Source organism: Tachyglossus aculeatus, chromosome 24 (assembly GCF_015852505.1).
Source record: "Tachyglossus aculeatus isolate mTacAcu1 chromosome 24, mTacAcu1.pri, whole genome shotgun sequence".
In the NCBI taxonomy this organism is placed as follows: Eukaryota; Metazoa; Chordata; class Mammalia; order Monotremata; family Tachyglossidae; genus Tachyglossus; species Tachyglossus aculeatus.
This window is the reverse complement of record NC_052089.1, coordinates 5,632,457-5,651,648: the sequence shown is the minus strand read 5'-3', so window position 1 is coordinate 5,651,648 and position 19,192 is coordinate 5,632,457. Positions and strand designations below refer to the sequence as shown.

Sequence of the window (19,192 nt, the reverse complement as noted above, 5' to 3'; positions counted from 1 at the left end):
TGCTTAGAGAACAATGTTTGGCATATAATAAGTGCTTAACAAATACCATCATCATTATTATTGTCACTGGCTTAAGGTTAGGGATAGTGTTAAGGCTAGGGACAGGGCTAGAGTGAGTATTAGGCTAAGGATAAGATTAAGGTTAGGGTTAGGGTTTGGGTTAGAGTTTAGGTTTGTTCTAGGACTAGTTAGGGTTAAGGATATGCTTAGGGTTAGGGCTAGGGCCAGAGTTAGATTTAGGATTAAGGTTAGTGTTAAGGTCAGGGTTAGGGTTAGGATTATGGCTAGGGTTAGAGCGAGGATTAAGTTTAGGGTTAGTAATTAGTGTTAATGTTAGGGTTAGGGTTAGGGTGAGGGCCTGGGCTAGGGCTAGACAGAGAGTTAGAGTTAGGATTAGTGTTATGGTTAGTTGTTGATATAAAGCTAGTTTTAGGGTGAGGTTTAGGATTAGGCATAGAGATAGGGTTAGGGTTGGGGAATGGGTTATGGTGATGTTTAGTGTTTTGGTTAAAGATAGCATTGGGCTAAGGCTAGTATCAGGAATAGTGTTAGCATTAGGTTGAGGTTCGGGTTTAGGGTTAGGGTTAGTGATAGAGCTCAGGTTAGAGTTATGATTAGGGTTAGGCTTAGGGTTAGTGTTAGGTATATCTTTAGGGTTAGTCTTAGGGTTTGGGCTAGGGCCAGGGCTACATCTAGTGTTCGAACTAAGGATAGACCTAGCCTTAAGTTTGGAGTTAGGGCTTAGCCAGGGTTAAGTTTAAGGGCTAGGCAACTCCTAGGGCTAAAGTTATGTGCAGGGTTCTGACTTAGGACTGGGGTCTAGTCTAATGTTATGGTTAGTGCTCAATCTAAGTTTGGCTTGTCTTATGTTGTCAAGTCATTTCTGACCAATAGAGATTCCATGGACACTTCCCAGAATGCCCCACCTCCTCTGCAATCATTCTGGTAGTGTATACATTGGTAAAAATTCAGAAGTGGTTTACCATTGTTTTCTTTCTCTCAGTAAACCTGAGTCTCTGCCCTCGACTCACTCCCTTGCTACTGCTGCCCAGCATATGCGAGTTTTGACTTGTAGCAGATTGCCTTCCACTCACTAGCCACTGCCCAAACTTGGAATAGAATGGGTATGCCTCTGCTTGACTCCCCCTTCCATAGCCAAGATTGGTAGAGTACTGGAAACTCTTCAGGTGAGCTCCAGATAGGGGCAATCTAGGGTTAAGATTATGGGTTATCTTTTAAAGTTAGGGTTAGCTCAATTGTTAGAGATAGGTTTAAGGTTAGGGTTGGTTTGAAGTTAACGCTCAGAGTAGAGTTAGGGTTAGGATTAGAGCTCGGTTTGGGGTTTGGGTTAGTGTTAATGTTATGGTTAGGCTTAGGGTTAGCATTATGGTTAATTGCAAGCTTAAGGCAATTCCTGGGGCTTGACCTTGGGATAGGGTTGTTGTTTGGGTTGTGGTGATCTTAAGTGTTATGGTTGGGGTTAACTCTAGAATTAGGACTAGAGTTAGGTCTTGAGTAAGGGATAGGGTTAATATTAGGTCTAGGTTTGGGCTTAATTTTAGATTTACCATTTAAGGTTAGGGTTAAGGCAGTCAGTATGACAAAATGGACAGACTCACACACTTACTCAAATTGATCACTTTAGCAGGATAGAAGAAAAATGGCACAAGCAGAAGATTCGATTCCAGAAGGGCCGCATTCTGCAAGACAAGGATCTGTGTAGATATCTTCTGTTGCTGTATTACTTTTCTATATGGAACTGAACATTTGAAATTTCAAGAAGAGTCTATTTGGCTTTTCATGGTATAGATGTTTCAACACAAGTGACTTTGCCAGAATTGAGAGAAACGCACATTCACTCAACTTTCTAACTTAGCAGGATAGAAGAAAGATGGCATATGCAGAACTCTAGACTCCGGAAGGGACATACAATACAGGGCAAGGGTCAGTGTAGATATCGACTGTTTGTACATGGAACTGAATATCTGAAATGTTGAGAAGAGGTTATTTGGCATTTCATACCAGATGGGTTTCAATGCAAGTGACTTTGACAGGATGGAGAGAAACACACAATCCCTCAACTTGCTTACTTAGCAGGATAGAAGAAAAATAGTGCATGCAGAAGAATAAAATCCTGATGGGGTGTACAGTGAAGAACAAGTATCCCTCGATTACTTCGGTTACTCTCTTACATGGAAATGAACATTTGAAACTTCAAGAAGCACTCATATGGCATTTCATGCCACATGGATTTTGGCACAAGGTACTTTGATTGGAAGGGGAGAAACAAACATTCTCCCAACTTTCTTTCTTAACAGGATAGAAGTAAAATAGACCATGCCAAGGATAGGCTCCTGCTGGTCTGTACACTGACCATCACTGACATGAGAAGCAGCATGGCTTGGTGGAAAGAGCACAGGCTTGGGAGTCAGAGGTCGTAGGTTCTAATTCTGGCTCTGCCACTTAGCTGTATGGCTTTGGGCAAGTCACTTAAGTTCTCTGTGCCTCAGTTACCTCATCTGTCAAATGAGGATTAAGATTATGAGCCCCACGTTGGAAAACCTGATTACCTTGTATTTACCCCAGCACTTAGAGCAGTGCTGAGCACATAGTAAGCACTTAACAAATATTATTATTATTATTGTTATTACACTGCAGGGCAAGGATCTCATAGATACTTTCTGTTACTTCATTTCTAGTGTACTTAGAAGTGAGAATTGAGAATTTTGAAGAGAGGCAATTTGGTATTTCGTGCCTGGTGTGTTGCAACACTTGCTTTGATAGAGCTATCCATCACCTTTCCCACTCCTACCTCATCTCCCTTCTTTCCTTCTACAGCTCAGCCTGCACACTCTTCTGCTGCTAACCTCCTCACTGTGCCTTGTTCTCGCCTGTACCACCGTTGACCCCTGGCCCACCTCCTACCTCTGGCCTGGAATGCCCCCCCTTCTCACGTTTGCCAAACTAGCTCTCTTCCCCCCCTCAAAGCCTACTGAGAGCTCACTTCCTCCAGGAGGTCTTCCCAGACGGAGCCCCCTTTTTCCTCTGCTCCTCCTCCTTCCATCGCCCCACCCCCTCCCTCTGCTCTACCCCCTTCCCCTCCCCACAGCACTTGTGAATATTTGTACATATTAATCATTCTATTTATTTTATTAATGATGTGTATACATCTATAATTCTATTTATCTATTTTGCTGTTTTTGATGCCTGCCTACTTGTTTTGTTTTTTGTTTGTCTCCCCTTTCTCGACTGTGAGACCACTGTTGGATAGGGATTGTCTTTATCTGTTGCCAAATTGTACTTTCCAAGTACTTAGTACAGTGCTCTGCACACAGTAAGTTCTCAATAAATACGATTGAATGAATGGAGTTTCGACTCAAACAGCATGGTGCTCCTTAAGCAGAGTATAGAGAACACATAAATTCATGCATAGCCAGCAGCATAAACTTACTAGAACACAATATACATGTTTTGAGATAAAGGCCCAAACTACTCAACACAGCATCATTTTACCTATATACCCTCTTAGATCCCAACAGCATAAAATAGAAATAAAACAATAATAATAATAATAATAGAATTTATCAAGCGCTTACTTTGTGCAAAGCACTGTTCTAAGTGCTGGGGAGGTTACAAGGTGATCAGGTTGTCCCACGGGGGGCTCACAGTCTTAATCCCCATTTTTACAGATGAGGTAACTGAGACACATAGAAGTTAAATGACTTGCCCAAAGTCACACAGCTAACAATAAGACAGAAAACCATGTGCCTAGTAGTTACAAAGTTCTTGAGGTGTCAAGTGAGCTCTCTGTAAAGACAGTGAGTGTGACAAAATGGACCAATTCACACACTGAATAAAGTTGCCTAATTAGCAGGCTAGAAGAAAAATGACAGATCCAGAAGACTGGATTCCAGATCGGATCTATGTCGCAGGTTGATGATCAGTGTAGCTCTCTTGTGTTCCTAGTTTACTTGGAACTGAATATTTGTCATTTGAAGAAGAGCCCATTTGGTATTTTCTGCCAGAGGGTTTCAACACAAGTGGCTTTGGTAGGATGTAGAGAAACACACATTCACTTGCCTTTCTTACAGAACAGGATAGATGATGCCATATGCAAAAAATTAGACCCCTGAAGGATTGTACACTGCAGGGCAACGATCACTCTAGATAGAACTGAACTCTACATGGAATTGAACGTTTGAAATTTCAAGATCCCATTTGACATTTCATGCCAGTGGCATTTCAATGCAAGTGACTTTTATGGAATAGAGGGAAACACATTTCCCTCAACTTTATTATTTAGAGGGATAGAAGATAAATGGCACTTGCAGAACACTAGACTACTGATGGACTGTACCCTGCAAGGCAAAGATCGGTGTAGATCTCTTTTGTTACTATATTGCTGTTATATATGGAACTGAACATTTGATATTTCAAGAAGAGTTCATATGGCATTTCATGCCATAAAGGTTTCAACGCCGGTTACTTTGATAGGATTAAGAGAAACTCACATTCAATCAATTTTCCTACTTGGTTACTTATCAGGATAGAAGAAAAATGGTGCATGCAGAACACCAGACTCCTGATACACTGCATACTGCAGTAGAAGGATCAGTGAAGACATCTTCTGTTTCTGTATTACTATTTTACATGGAACTGAATATTTGAAATTTCAGTGAAGCTCCCATTTAACATTTCCTGCCAGAGGGTTTCAATGCAAGTGACTTCTACAGAATGGAGAAAACACACATTCGCTCAACCCTCAACACTTATCAGGCTAGAAAAAAATGACTTACACAGAGGACTAGACTCCTGATGGGCTGAACGCTGCAGGGCAAGGATCAGTGTAGCTATCCTCTGTTACCTTATTGTTGTTGCACATAGAAATGAACATTTGAAATTTCAAGAAGAGTTCACATGGCATTTCATGCCAAACGGGTTTCAGCACAAATAGCTTTGAAAGGATTGAGAGGAACACACATCCAGTCAACTTTCTTATTTAGCTTGTCTGCTTAGCAAGATGGAAGAAAAATGGTACATGCAGAAAACTAGACCCTTGATGGGCTGCATACTGCAGTGCAAGTATCAGTATAGACATTTTCTGTTTCTGTAGAACTATTTTACATGGAACTGAAAATTTGAAATTTCATGAAGCTGTCACATAGCATTTCCTATCAGAGAGATTTCAACGCAGGTATCTTTTACAGAATGGAGAAAACATGCATTCGCTCATTACATTCACTCTTACTTAGCAGGCTAGAAGAAAAATGACTCATTCAGAGGACTAGACTCCTGATGGGCTCTACACTGCAGAGCAAAGATAAGTGTAGAGACCCTCTGCTACTGTATTGTTGTTGTACATGAAACTGAACATTTGAAATTACAAGCTGAGTTCATAGGGCGGCCCCCCAGGGCGGCGAGGGCTGCGGGAGATTCGGGGGCTGGAGCTCCGGCTTCAGGGCGGTGTTAAGTGCACGGTTCCAGGCGGTTCCCGAAGAGCTCGTCCGGGCCCGGCGGGCCTCAGCCCCCTTCCCGCTCCGCCCCCGGGGTGGCCCCTGTCTGGAGTGGCCCTCCTCCCCTCGCCTCGCCCCGTCCGAGCCCCGGGAGAACGGCCACCATGAGCCTGTGGCGGCTGCTGCTGAGGCTGCTGGAGGCCGGGCACCCCCGCGCCCCTCCCCGGAGGGGCCTGTTCTCGGGGGTCCCCACGCCCTGGAGCCAGGTGGTGTCGGACGTGGAGAAGATCGTGAGCTACCCCACCTCCTTCATCAGCCTCCTCGGCCTGCTGAGCGACGAACTGAGCAACCTCGCCCTGCAGGTGCGCAAGCTGGTGGGGACCCGACACCCGCTGCTCAACACGGCCAGAGGTTTGGTGGAAGACAGCCGGCACAATCTGCAGATGTGCAGCCTGGTGGTGCTCCTGGTTTCCAAGGCGGCCGGATCCGGTGGCCCCGCGACCCTGGCCCTTGATCATGGAATGGTCAGTGGGATCTATCCCAGCCAGAGGAGCCTGGCGGAGATCACTGAGCTCATCCACACAGTTTTCTTGTACACCGTGGGATTGTCAACCTTGGTGAGTTGAAGACTTCCGACTGGCCCGTGAAAGAAATACAGTTTGGAAACAAAATCGCAATTCTGAGCGGGGACTTCCTTCTAGAAAATGCCTGCACCAGCCTGGCCCAGCTGCAGAACACAAAGATTGTGGAACTCATATCAAGTGCTCTAAGTGACCTAGTCCAAGGGCTCTACCATGAGAACTCCTCTTCTGCTGAGCCCAGCCCGCACACTCCGCTCCTCTGCTGCCCCTGCTCTCTCCCCCTCTCTCCAGGCTCGCATCTCCTCCTGCCTTCAGGACATCTCCATTTGGATGTCTGCCCGCCACCTAAAGCTCAACATGTCGAAGACTGAACTCCTTGTTTTCCCCCCCAAACCTTGCCCTCTCCCTGACTTTCCCATCTCTGTTGATGGCACTACCATCCTTCCCGTCTCACAAGCCCACAACCTTGGTGTCTTCCTCGACTCCGCTCTCTCATTCATCCCTCACATCCAAGCCGTCACCAAAACCTGCCAGTCTCAGCTCCGCAACATTGCCAAGATCTGCCCTTTCCTCTCCATCCATACCGCTACCCTGCTCATTCAAGCTCTCATCCTGTCCCGTCTGGACTACCGCATCAGCCTTCTCTCTGATCTCCCATCCTCATGTCTCTCTCCACTTCAATCCATACTTCATGCTGCTGCCCGGATTATCTTTGTCCAGAAACGCTCTGGGCATATCACTCCCCTCCTCAGAAATCTCCAGTGGCTACCAATCAATCTGCGCATCAGGCAGAAACTCCTCACCCTGGGCTTCAAGGCTGTCCATCACCTCGCCCCCTCCTACCTCACCTCCCTTCTCTCCTTCTACAGCCCAGCCCACACCCTCTGCTCCTCCGCCGCTAATCTCCTCACCGTACCTCGTTCTCGCCTGTCCCGCCATCGACCCCCGGCCCACGTCATCCCCCGGGCCTGGAATGCCCTCCCTCTGCCCATCCGCCAAGCTAGCTCTCTTCCTCCCTTCAAGGCCCTATTGAGAGCTCACGTCCTCCAGGAGGCCTTCCCAGACTGAGCCCCTTCCTTCCTCTCCCCCTCGCCCCCCTCCAACCCCCCCTTCTTACCTCCTTCCCTTCTCCACAGCACCTGTATATATGTATATATGTTTGTACATATTTATTCCTCTATTTATTTATTTATTTTACTTGTACATATCTATTCTATTTATTTTATTTTGTTAGTATGCTTGGTTTTGTTCTCTGTCTTCCCCTTTTAGACTGTGAGCCCACTGTTGGGTAGGGACTGTCTCTATATGTTGCCAATTTGTACTTCCCAAGCGCTTAGTACAGTGCTCTGCACATAGTAAGCGCTCAATAAATACGATTGATGATGATGATGATGCTAATCTCCTCACCATGCCTCGTTCTCGCCTGTCCCGCTGTCGACCCCCGGCCCACATCATCCCCCTGGCCTGGAATGCCCTCCCTCTGCACATCTGCCAAGCTAGCACTCTTCCTCCCTTCAAGTCCCTACTGAGAGCTCACCTCCTCCAGAAGGCCTTCCCAGACTGAGACCCCTCCTTCCTCTCCCCCACCCCCCATCCCCCCGCCTTACCTCCTTCCCTTCTCCACAGCACCTGTATATATGTATATATGTTTGTACGTATTTATTACTCTATTTATTTATTTACTTTATTTGTACATGTTTATTCTATTTATTTTATTTTGTTAATATGTTTTGTTTTGTTCTCTGTCTCCCCCTTCTAGACTGTGAGCCCACTGTTGGGTAGGGACCGTCTCTATATGTTGCCAACTTGTACTTCCCAAGCGCTTAGTACAGTGCTCTGCACACAGTAAGCACTCAATAAATACGGTTGATTGAATGAATGAATGAATGAATGAATAAAAGAAAAATGGTACATGCCGAACACTATACTCCTGTTGGTCTGCATACTACAGTGCAAGGATCAGTGTAGGCATCTTCTGTTTCTGTATCACTATTTTACATGGAACTGAACGTTTGAAATTTCATGAAGCTTCCATTTAGCATTTCATGCCAGAGGGGTTTTAAAGCAAGTAACTTTTACAGAATTGATAAAATGCACATTCATTCATCATTCTTTCAATCATTCTTTCATTCAATCATATAATAATAATAATGATGATGATGGCATTTGTTAAGCGCTTACTATGTGTAAAGCACTGTTCTAAGCGCTGGGGGTATACACGGTGATCAGATTGTCCCACGTGGGGCTCACAGTTTTAATCCTCATTTTACAGATGAGGTAACTAAGGCCCAGAGAAGTTAAGTGACTTGTCCAAGGTCACACAGCAGACATGTGGCAGAGCTGGGATTAGAACCCAGGACCTCTGGCTCAAGACCGTGCTCTTTCGACTGAGCCACGCTGCTTCTCTAATATATTGAGTGCTTACTGTGTGCAGAGCACTGTACTAAGCACTTGGAAAGTACAATTCAACAATAAAGGAGTACAATTCAGCAATTCACTCATGACATTCACTCTTACAAGGTAGAAGAAAAATGACTCATGCGGAGGACTAGACTCCTGATAGGCTGTACACTGCCGAACAAGAATCAGTGTGGATATCTTCTGTAACTCTATTGTTGTACATGGAACTAAACATTTGAAATTACAAGAGGAGTTCATAGGGCATTTGGTGCCATACAGGTTTCAATGCAAGTGGCTTTGATAGGACTGAGAGAAACACACCTTTAATCAACTTTCTTATTTAATTTGTATACTTGACAAGGCAGAGGAAAAATGATGCATGCAGAACACGACTCACAATGGATGCATACTACAGTGCAAGGATAGAACTGAACATTTGAAATTTCATGAAGCTCCCATTTAAAGTCTTTTGCCATAGCAGTATCAACGCAATAGACTTTTACACAACTGAGAGAAAAACACTTTCACTCACCTTTCTCAACTAGTTGGATAGAAGGAAAGTGGCACATGCAGAAGGCTAGGCTCCAGGTGGGTTGTACAATAACAGAGCAAGGATCAGTATAGATGTCTTCTTTTACTATATTGCTGTTGTACTTGGATCTGAATATTTGAAATTTCAAGAGGAGCCCTTTGGGGATTTTGTGCCAGTGAAGTTTCAAAGCAAGAGACTGTGACACAATAGAGAGAAACCCACATTCACTCATCTTTCTTACTTGCATTATGTGCACTCTTAAATCCCAGCATAGAGTAAAACAGAAAACCTTGAGCTAGTATGTTCCTTGGATAGGATCATACATTCACTTAACTTGACTATGTAACAGGAAGTAATGAAAATGGTTAATGTAGAAGACTAGGCTCCTGATGGGCTGTTCACTGAAGGGTAAGGATCAGAGTAGACAAATCTCCTGTTACTGTATTACTATGTTATATGGAATTGTACGTTTGAAATTTCTTGAAGATCCCTTTTGGCATTTGATTTTGACAGGATGAAGAGGAACACACATTCACTCCACTTTCTTATTTCTTATTTAGAAAATTATTTAGATAGATAGGATAGGATAGATTATTTATCTATCCTAATCCTCCTCGACCTCTCAGCTGCCTTGGACACGGTGGACCACCCCCTTCTCCTCAACATGCTATCCAACCTTTGCTTCACAGATTCCGTCCTCTCCTCGTTCTCCTCTTATCTGTCCGGTCGTTCATTCTCAGTCTCTTTTGCAGGCTCCTCCTCCCTCTCCCATCCCCTTACTGTAGGGGTTCCTCAAGGTTCAGTTCTTGGTCCCCTTCTGTTCTCGATCTACACTCACTCCCTTGGTGACCTCATTCGCTCCCAAGGCTTCAACTATCATCTCTACACTGATGACACCCAAATCTACATCTCTGCCCCTGCTCTCCCTCCCTCCCTCCAGGCTCGCATCTCCTCCTGCCTTCAGGACATCTCCATCTGGATGTCTGCCCACCACCTAAAACTTAACATGTCCAAGACTGAACTCCTTGTCTTCCCTCCCAAACCCTGCCCTCTCCCTGACTTTCCCATCACTGTTGAAGGCACTACCACCCTTCCCGTCTCATAAGCCCACAACCTTGGTGTCATCCTCGACTCTGCTCTCTCGTTCACCCCTCAAATCCAAGCCATTACCAAAACCTGCCGGTCTCAGCTCCGCAACATTGCCAAGATCCGCCCTTTCCTCTCCATCCAAACCGCTAACCTGCTCGTTCAAGCTCCCATCATATCCCGCATGGATTACTGTATCAGCCTCCTCTCCGATCTCCCATCCTCCTGTCTCTCCCCTCTTCAATCCATACTTCACGCCACTGCCCGGATTATCTTTGTCCAGAAACGCTCTGGGCATGTTACTCTCCTCCTCAAAAATCTCCAGTGGCTACCAATCAACCTACGCATCAGGCAGAAACTCCTCACCCTCGGCTTCAAGGATCTCCATCACCTCCTCCCCTCCTACCTCACCTCCCTTCTCTTCTTCTACAGTCCAGCCCGCACCCTCCATTCCTCTACCGCTGATCTCCTCACCGTGCCTCATTCTCGCCTGTTCCGCTGTCGACCCCCGGCCCACGTCATCCCCCGGGCCTGGAATGCCCTCCCTCTGCACACCCACCAAGCTATCTCTCTTTCTCCCTTCAAGGCCCTACTGAGAGCTCACCTCCTCCAGGAGGCCTTCCCAGACTGAGCCCCTTCCTTCCTCTCCCCCTCGCCCCCCTCTCCATCCCCCCATCTTACCTCCTTCCCTTCCCCACAACACCTGTATGTATGTATATATGTTTGTACGTATTTATTATTCTATTTATTTATTTTTTACTTGTACATATTTATTCTATTTATTTTATTCTGTTAATATGTTTTGTTTTGTTCTCTGTTCCCCCCCTTCTAGACTGTGAGCCCACTGTTGGGTAGGGACCATCTCTTATGTTGCCAACTTGTACTTCCCAAGCGCTTAGTACAGTGCTCTGCACACAGTAAGCGCTCAATAAATACGATTGAATGAATGAATGAATGAATGAATGAATGAATGAAAAAATGGCACTTACAGCAGAGGAGAGCAAGTATCTGTATAGGTACCTTCTGTTACTGTATTACTAATACATGGAACTGAAGATTTGAGATGTCAAGAAGTGCACATTTGGTAATTCTTGCCACTGGGTTGAAACCCTTGACTTTTATGCAAGTGACACTAGTGATTTTTACATGACTGGCAGAAAAATGTTTTCACTTGCCTTTCTTAACAGGGAGGATAGAAGAAAAATGGTACATGTAGAAAACTATACTTCTACTGGGCTGTACATTGCAGGGCAAGGATCAGTATAGATAACTTCTGCTACTGTATTGCTGTTATACATAGAACTGAGCGTTTGAAATTTCAAGAAGATCCCATTTGGCATATTGATCCAGCAGAGCCTAGTGGCAAGAGCACGGGCTTGGGAGTCAGAGGTCGTGGGTTCCAACTCCAGTTCTGCTTCTTGTCTGCTGTGTGACCTTGTGCAAGTCACTTAACTTCTCTGTGCCTCAGTTGCCTTATTTGTAAAATGGGGATTGAGACTGTGAGCCCCAAGTGGGACAACCTGATCACCTTGTATCTACCCCAGCACTTTGAACATTGCTTGGCACACAGTAAGCACTCAACAAATACCATCATCATCATCATTGATCCAGAGGGGTATCAACTAAAGTGATGTTGACAGATTGGAGAGAAACACACATTTGATCAGCTTCCTAAATAAGAAGGTAGGAGAAAAATGGCACATGCACAAGCCTAGACTCCTGATAGGCTATACAATGCAGGGCAGGATCCGAGTAGATAGCTTCTGTTTCTGTATTGCTGTTGTACATGGTACTGAACAATTGAAATTTCAACAAGACCTCATTTGGAATTTCATGCCAGAGGGGTTTTGCCACAACTGACTTTGACATACTTGAGAGAAAAACACTTTTAATTACCTTTCTTACTGAGCAGGATATAAGTAAAGTGGCATATGCAAAAGACTAGGCCCCTAATGGGATGTATACTGCAGGGCACAGATCAGTGTAGATATCTTCTTTTACTATATTGCTACTGTACACGGACCTGAAAACTTGAAATTTCAAGAAGAGCTCATTTGGTATCTCGTGTTAGGTTTCAATGCACATGTCTTGCTAGACAGTGTGACTGGTGTTTGAACTCAAACAGCATGCCTCACTATAAGCAGATTATGGAAAATATAATCACGGAGTGATTGGGATAAACTACCTACAAGGCTATATGCATGTTCTGGGATAATGGCCTAAACTGCTCAGCGCAACATCTTTGCACCTACGTGTGCTCTTATATCCCAACATAAAGTAAAAGAGAATACCTTGAGCTTGTTGGTGTCAAAATTCTTACAGCATCAAGTATGCTCTCTTGTGAAGGCAGTCAATTTGGAAAAAATAGACAGAACCACATATTGGCTTAGCAGGACAGAAGAAAGATGGACATGTAGAAGACTAAACTCTTGATGGGATATACACTGCAGGGCAAGGATCAGTGTAGATATCTTATGTTACTGTATTACTATAGTACATGGAAAGGAATATTTGAAATTTCAGGAAGAGTCCAAATGGCAGTTTATGCCAGAGGGGTTCAATGCCACTGACTTTGACTCAATAGAGAAGAACGCATTCATGCAACTTTCTTACTTTTCAAGACAAAAGACAAATGGTCCACAGAAGACTTGACTCCTGTTGGGATGTACATTGGAGGGCTAGGAACTGTGTAGACATCTTCTGTTACTTTATTGCTATTGTATAGGTACCAGAACATTTGAAATTTCAAAAGAGGACCATTTGGTATTTCGTTTCAGAAAGGTTTCACAGCACTTGTCATGCTAGAGGCTGATGACTGGTGTTTGGACTCAAAGACCATGCCGCACTTTAAGCACAGTATAGAGCACCTGTCAGTTACACAGAGTGATCGGGTTAAGCTCCCTAGACTGCAATATGCATGTTTTTACATAAAAGCCTAAACTGCTCAACACAACATCCTTGCACCTATGTGCTCTCTTGTAACCCAACAGAAACCCTTGAACCTGGTAGTGGCAAAATTCTTACTGCATCGTGTGCGCTCTGTGAAGGTGGTCATTTTGACAAAATGGATGGAATACCACACTCAACTTACCTACATAGCTGGATAGAAGAAAAATTGTACAGCAGAATACAATGATGGGCTAGTGATGGGCTGAATACTGGAGAGTAAATATCAGTGTAGCTCTTTTTTATTACTGCATTACTATGTACATGGAAATGAACATTTGAAATTTCAAGATCCCAGTTAGCATTTCATGCCAGAGTGGTTTTACCTCAAGTGACTTTGACACAATGGAGAGAAACACACATTACTTCAACTTTGTTACTTAGGAAGATGGAAGAAAAATGACATATGAAGTATAACAGACTCCTGATGGGCTAACAGCACTGACATCAGTGTCAGTGATGACAGTGATATCTACACTGACAGCAAGGATCAAATGCTATTGCATTAGTATGTACATGGAAAAGAACATTTGAAATTTCAAGAACCTATTTGGCAATTCGTGCCTGAAGGGGTTTCACCACAAGCTACTTTGACGGCATGGAGAGAAACACATTCACTCAAATTTCTTACTTAGCAAGATTGATGAAAAATGCCACATGAAGAAGATCGGACTCCTGGTGGGCTGTACACAATAGGGCAAGGATCAGTGTAGTTATTTTCCATTACTGTATATTATTATTTTATATGGAACTGAACATTTGACATTTCAAGAACAGCCCATTTGGTTAATGGCTAGGGTTAGTGTTAGGGCAAAAGTTAGATTTAGGGTTAGTGCTAGGGTTAACATAAAGGCTACATTTAGGGTTACAGTTAGTTTTAGCACTAGGGTTATAGCCAAATTTAGAGGTAGGCTTAGGGGTATGGTTAAGGTGAGAGTTAAGTTTAGGGTTAAGATTAAAGATACAGTGAAGTTTAGGGATAGGTTTAGGATTGGGGTTAGAGCTAGGGCTAAATTTAGGTTCATAGCTAAGGATATTGTAAGGGTTAGGGGTAGGGCTAAGTTATGGTTAGGTGCTATGGTTAAGTTTTGGGTTAGTTTAGGATTAAACATAAGGGTTATGGTGCATGCTGGGTTTAGTTTTAAGGTTAGCATTAGTTTTGGTTAGTATTAGGGTTAAGATTTAGATTAGGGTTATGGGTAGGTAGAAGGTTAGGTAGAGGATTAGAGTTAGAGTTAAGGTATGGGTTAAGGCTAGAGTTAGGACTAAGGTTAAGGCTAGGCCTAGGGTTATTGTTAGAGTTATGGTTCAAATTAGGGCTAGGGCTAGGATTAGGGTTAGGTTTAGGGTTAGGGCTAGTGTTGGGTTTCTGGCTATTTCTATTTTTAGGGTTACAGTTAGGGTTTGGGTTAAGGTTAGGGCTAGATCTGGGGATAGGTTTAGAGTTAAGGCTAGGGTTACTGTTAGGGCTAGGGTGAGGGTTAAGTTTATGGTTAAGATTGGGGTAGGTTAGGGTTAGGGTTAGGGTTAAGGTTATGTTTAGGATTAGGTTGCTGTGGTTAGGGTTAGGGTTAGGGTTAGGGATTGGGTTACGGTTAGGGCTAGAGCTGGGGTAAGGGTTAGAGTTAAGGTTAGGGTTACTATTAGAGCTATAGTTAAGACCATCTCTGTATGTTGACAATCTGTACTTCCCAAGCGCTTAGTACAGTGCTCTGCACACAGTAAGCTCTCAATAAATGCGATTGAATGAATGAATGATTATGGTTAGATTTAGCATTATGACTAGGCCTAGAATAGGGATAGGGTTAGACTTAGTGTTAGGGTTAGGGCTACATTTAGGCTTCAATTTAAGGTTATAGATAGAGGTTAGTGTTAGTGGTCGCTCATATACCTCCAGGTAGAATAGGGATAGGGTTTGACTTAGTGTTAGGGTTAGGGCCACATTTAGGCTTCGATTTAAGGTTATAGATAGAGGTTAGTGTTACTGGTTGCTCATCTACTTCCGGCATAAGGCTAGGCCTATGGCTAGGGTTAGAGTTTGGATTAGACCTGGATTTTGTGTTATGTTTAGGGTTATGGTGAAGTTTATGGTTGGGCTATGGTTATAATTAGTATTAAAATTAGGGTTATGATTGCATTAGGATTAGGGTTATGGAAAAGGCTCCTACTAGGCCAAGGCCTAGGATTAGGGTGAGGGTTAGAGTTGGGGCTAGGGCTAGAGCTAGGCCAAGGTCTAGGGTTAGGGTTAGAGACTGATTTACTCTATATTCACTATCCATGTCTTCTTCCCCACTGCTTTCGAAGTTTCCCATATCTCCGCTATCCTAAAAATCCCCCTCCCTTGACCCAGTGACTCCCTCCAGTTATCACCCAATCTCCCTCCTACCATTCCTCTCCAAACTCTTCGAGAAAGTTGTCTCCGCCTGCTGTCTCAAATTCCTCTCCTTCAGTTGTCTCCTTGACCCCCTCCACTCTTGCTTCCAACCTCTTCACTCCACAGAAACCTCCCTCTCAAAGGTCACCAATGATCTCCTTCATGACAAATCCAATGGCCTCCATTCAATCCTACTCCTCCTCGACCTCTCAGCTGTCTTCGACACTGTTGACCACCCCTTTTTTACTGGAAATGTTGTCCAATCTTGGCTTTACTGGTGCTGTCCTCTTCTGGTTCCCCTCTTATCGCTCTGGCCACTCATTTTCAGTCTCCTTCATGGGCTCCTCCTCTTCCTCCCACCACCAGCTCTAGAGTTCCCTCAAGGGTCATTTCTGGGTCCCCTTATTTTTTCCATCTACACCCACTTCCTTGGAGAACTCATTTGCTCTCATGGTTTCAGCTGCAGATGATAACCAAATATACATCTTCAGCCCTGATCTCTCTCCCTCTCTGCAGTCTCGTATTTCCTCCTGCCTTCAAGACACCTCTACTTGGATGTCTTCCTATCACCTAAAGCTTAACATGTCCAAAACAGAACTCTTCATCTCCCCACCCAAACCCTCTTCTCCCCTTGACTTTCTCCTCACCATAGATGACAACACCATCCTTCTTGTCTCAAAAGCCTTTGCCCTTGATTTTATCCTTAATCATAATAATTGTGGTATTTGTTAAGCACTTGGGCACTGAGAAGCAGCATTGCATAGTGGATAGAGCATGGGCCTGGGAGTCAGAAGGTCATGGGTTCTAATCCCATTCTACCACTTGTCTGCTGTGTGGTCTTGGACGAGTCACTTCACTTCTCTGGGCCTCAGTTACCTCATCTGTAAAGTGGGGATTGAGAACATGAGCCCCACAGGGGGCAGGGACTGTGTCCTACCCAATTTGCTTGTATCCACCCCAGCACTTAGTACGATGTCCAGCACTTAACAAATACTATTATTATTATTATTATTATTATTATTATTATTATTATTACTGGGGTGGATGCAAGTAAATCAGGTTGACTGTCCCAAATGGGGTTCGCAATCGCAATCCCCATTTTCCTGATGAGGTAACTAAGGCACAGAGAAGTGAAGTGACTTGACTAAGGTCACACAGCAGATGAGTGGTGGAGCCAGGATTTGAACCCATAAACTCATCTTTGACTTCTCTCTCTCATTCAACCCATATATTCAATCCATCTCTAAATCCTGTTGGTATCACCTTCACTACATAGCTAAAATCTGTCCTTTCCTCCCCATCCAAACTGCTACTATGTTAATACAATCATTTATCCTATCCCACCTTGATTACTGTAACAGCCTATTTGCTGACCTCCTAGCCCCCTGTCTCTCCCCACTCCAGTCCATACTTGAATCTGCTGCCCAGATCATTTTTTCTTCAAAAATGTTCAGAACATGTTCACCCACTCCTCAAGAAACTCTAGTGGTTGCCCATCCACCTTCGAATCAAACAAAAACTCCTCACCATTGGCTTCAAAACACTCAGTCACCTTGCCCCCTCCTACTTCACCTTGCTACTCTCCTGCTACAACCCAGCCCACACTCTTTACCTCTCTAATGCTAACTTTTTCACTGTACCTTGATCTTGTCTGTATTGCCACCGACCACTTTCTCAGGTCCTGCTTATGGTCTGGAATACCCTCCCTCCTCAAATCCAACAATTACTCTCTCCCCCATTCAAAGCCTTATCAAAGGTGCATCTTCTTCAAGAGGTCTTCCCTGTCTAAGTCTTCCTTTCCTCTGCTCTCTCACACCATTCTGTGTTGCCCTGACTTGCCCTCTTTATTCATCACCCCCTCCCAGCCCCACAGCACTTACGAACATATCTGTATATCATTTATTCATATTAACATCTGTCTCTCCCTCTAGACTTCAAGCTTATTGTGGGCAGGGAATGTGTCCATTTATTGTTATATTGTACTCTCCCAAGCCCTTAATACAGTGCTCTGCATACAATAAGTGCTCAATGAATACAGTTACAGTTTTACAGTTTACAGTTGACTGACTTTACAGTTAGGGTTAGGGTTAGGATGAGGGCTTTGGTTAGGTTTTGGTTTAAGATCGGACTGGAGTCATGGTTAGGGTTAGTTTTAACACCAAGGGTAGGGCCGTGTCTTAGGTTTAGACTTAGGGTTAGTGCTGGGCCTATATTTAGGGTTAGGGTTAGGTTTGGGGCTAGGGTTTGGATTAGGGTTTGGTTTAGAGTTAGGCCTAGCATTAATGTTAGTGTTAGAGATTGGGGTTAGGGCTCCATTAGGATTAGGGTTAGGATTAGAGTAAGTGTTAGTGTTTAGGTTAAGACTCGAGCTAAAGTTAGTGTTAAGTTAGAATTACAGTTAGGGTTATGGGTAGGGTTAGAGTTAGGCTTGAAGTTAGACTTAGGGTTTATGCTATGCCAAGGTTAGGGTTAGCTTTAGGGCTAGGGCTATCTAGGGACCACAGCTCACTCCAAATCAGGCAAATTAATCCTACTCCCTCCCAGGTGGGCTCACTAAACCCCCCTTTTCCTCTGCTCCCCCTCCACTCCCCAGTGCCCTGACCCTCTCCCTTTGCTCTAAACTGCCTCACCACAGCACTTGCGTATATATGTACATATTTATAATTATGATTTCATTTTTATTAATGATGTGTATATATCTATAATTCTATTTATTTATAATGATGCTACTGATGCATTGTTATTGTTATGATGTTTATTTCCCCTCTTCTATACTGTGAGCCCGTTGTGGGCAGGGATTGTCTCTATTTGTTGCTGAATTGTACTTCCCAGGCGCTTAGTGCAGTGCTCTGCACACAGTAAGCTCTCAATAAATACGATTGAATGAATGAATGAATGACCACCAGTCCAGGCACTGAACCGTCCACAAACTGAGCATAGGATGCTTACACAGGTGGGGTTTTAACACAGTTAAAGTTAAGAACTAGGGTTTAGGTTTAGGGTTAGGGTTAGAATTAGGTTTAAGGATAGGAGTAGGGTTCACGGATAGGGTTAGAGCTAAAGCAAGGAATAGGTTTATGGTTATGGTTAGTTTTAGAGTTCGGGTTACACTAGGGTTAGTGTTAGGGTCTAGTGTTAGGTTTAGCACAATTTGTTGCCCTTGAATGAGTTGGAGTGTGAATGGCATATTCGGGGCTGGAAGAGGCCACTCTCATGGCCCCCGGACAGGCTTCTACAGCCCCTGGATACTTAGTGAAAGTCTGGGGATTAGAGTTAAAGATAGGTTTAGGATTTGAGTTAGGTTAGGGTTAGGGTTAGTTCGGGCTTGGGTTAGGGTTAGGATCAGAGTTGGAGTTGGAATTAGAGTTAGAGTTAGTGCTAGGGCTAGGGTTAGAGTTAAGACTAGAGTTAAGGATGAGAGCTAGGGTTAGTGTGAAGTTAAGGGTTAGAGTTAGGGTTAGAGTTAGGTTTAAGGTTATGTTTTTCTTTAGGGTTAGGGTTAGGTTTAGGTTTAGGGCTAGACTTGTGGTCAGCATTAGCAGTAGGATTAAGGTTAGGTTTATTGTAATGGTTAAGGCTAGGCCTAGGGCTAGGATTATCTCTGGGGTTAGAGTGAGCAATAGGGTTAGGGTATGGGTTAAAGCTAGGGGTAGGCCTATAACTACAGTTAGATTTAGGTTTACAATTAGGGTTAGGGGTAGAATTATGGTTAGTGATAAGGATAGGGTTTGGGCTAGGGCTATGGTTAAGGTTAGGATTAGAGTGAAGTTTAGGGTTACAATTGATTTTAGGGTTAGAGCTTGGAGTAAAGCTAGGACTA

At 44.0% G+C, this 19,192-nt stretch overlaps 1 pseudogene; it reads left to right on the top strand.

Annotated features, from left to right (window-relative positions):
* Positions 1–5,617: 5,617 nt before the first annotated feature.
* The window catches only part of LOC119945110, a 29,723-nt pseudogene continuing 16,148 nt past the window's right edge, over positions 5,618–19,192 (top strand).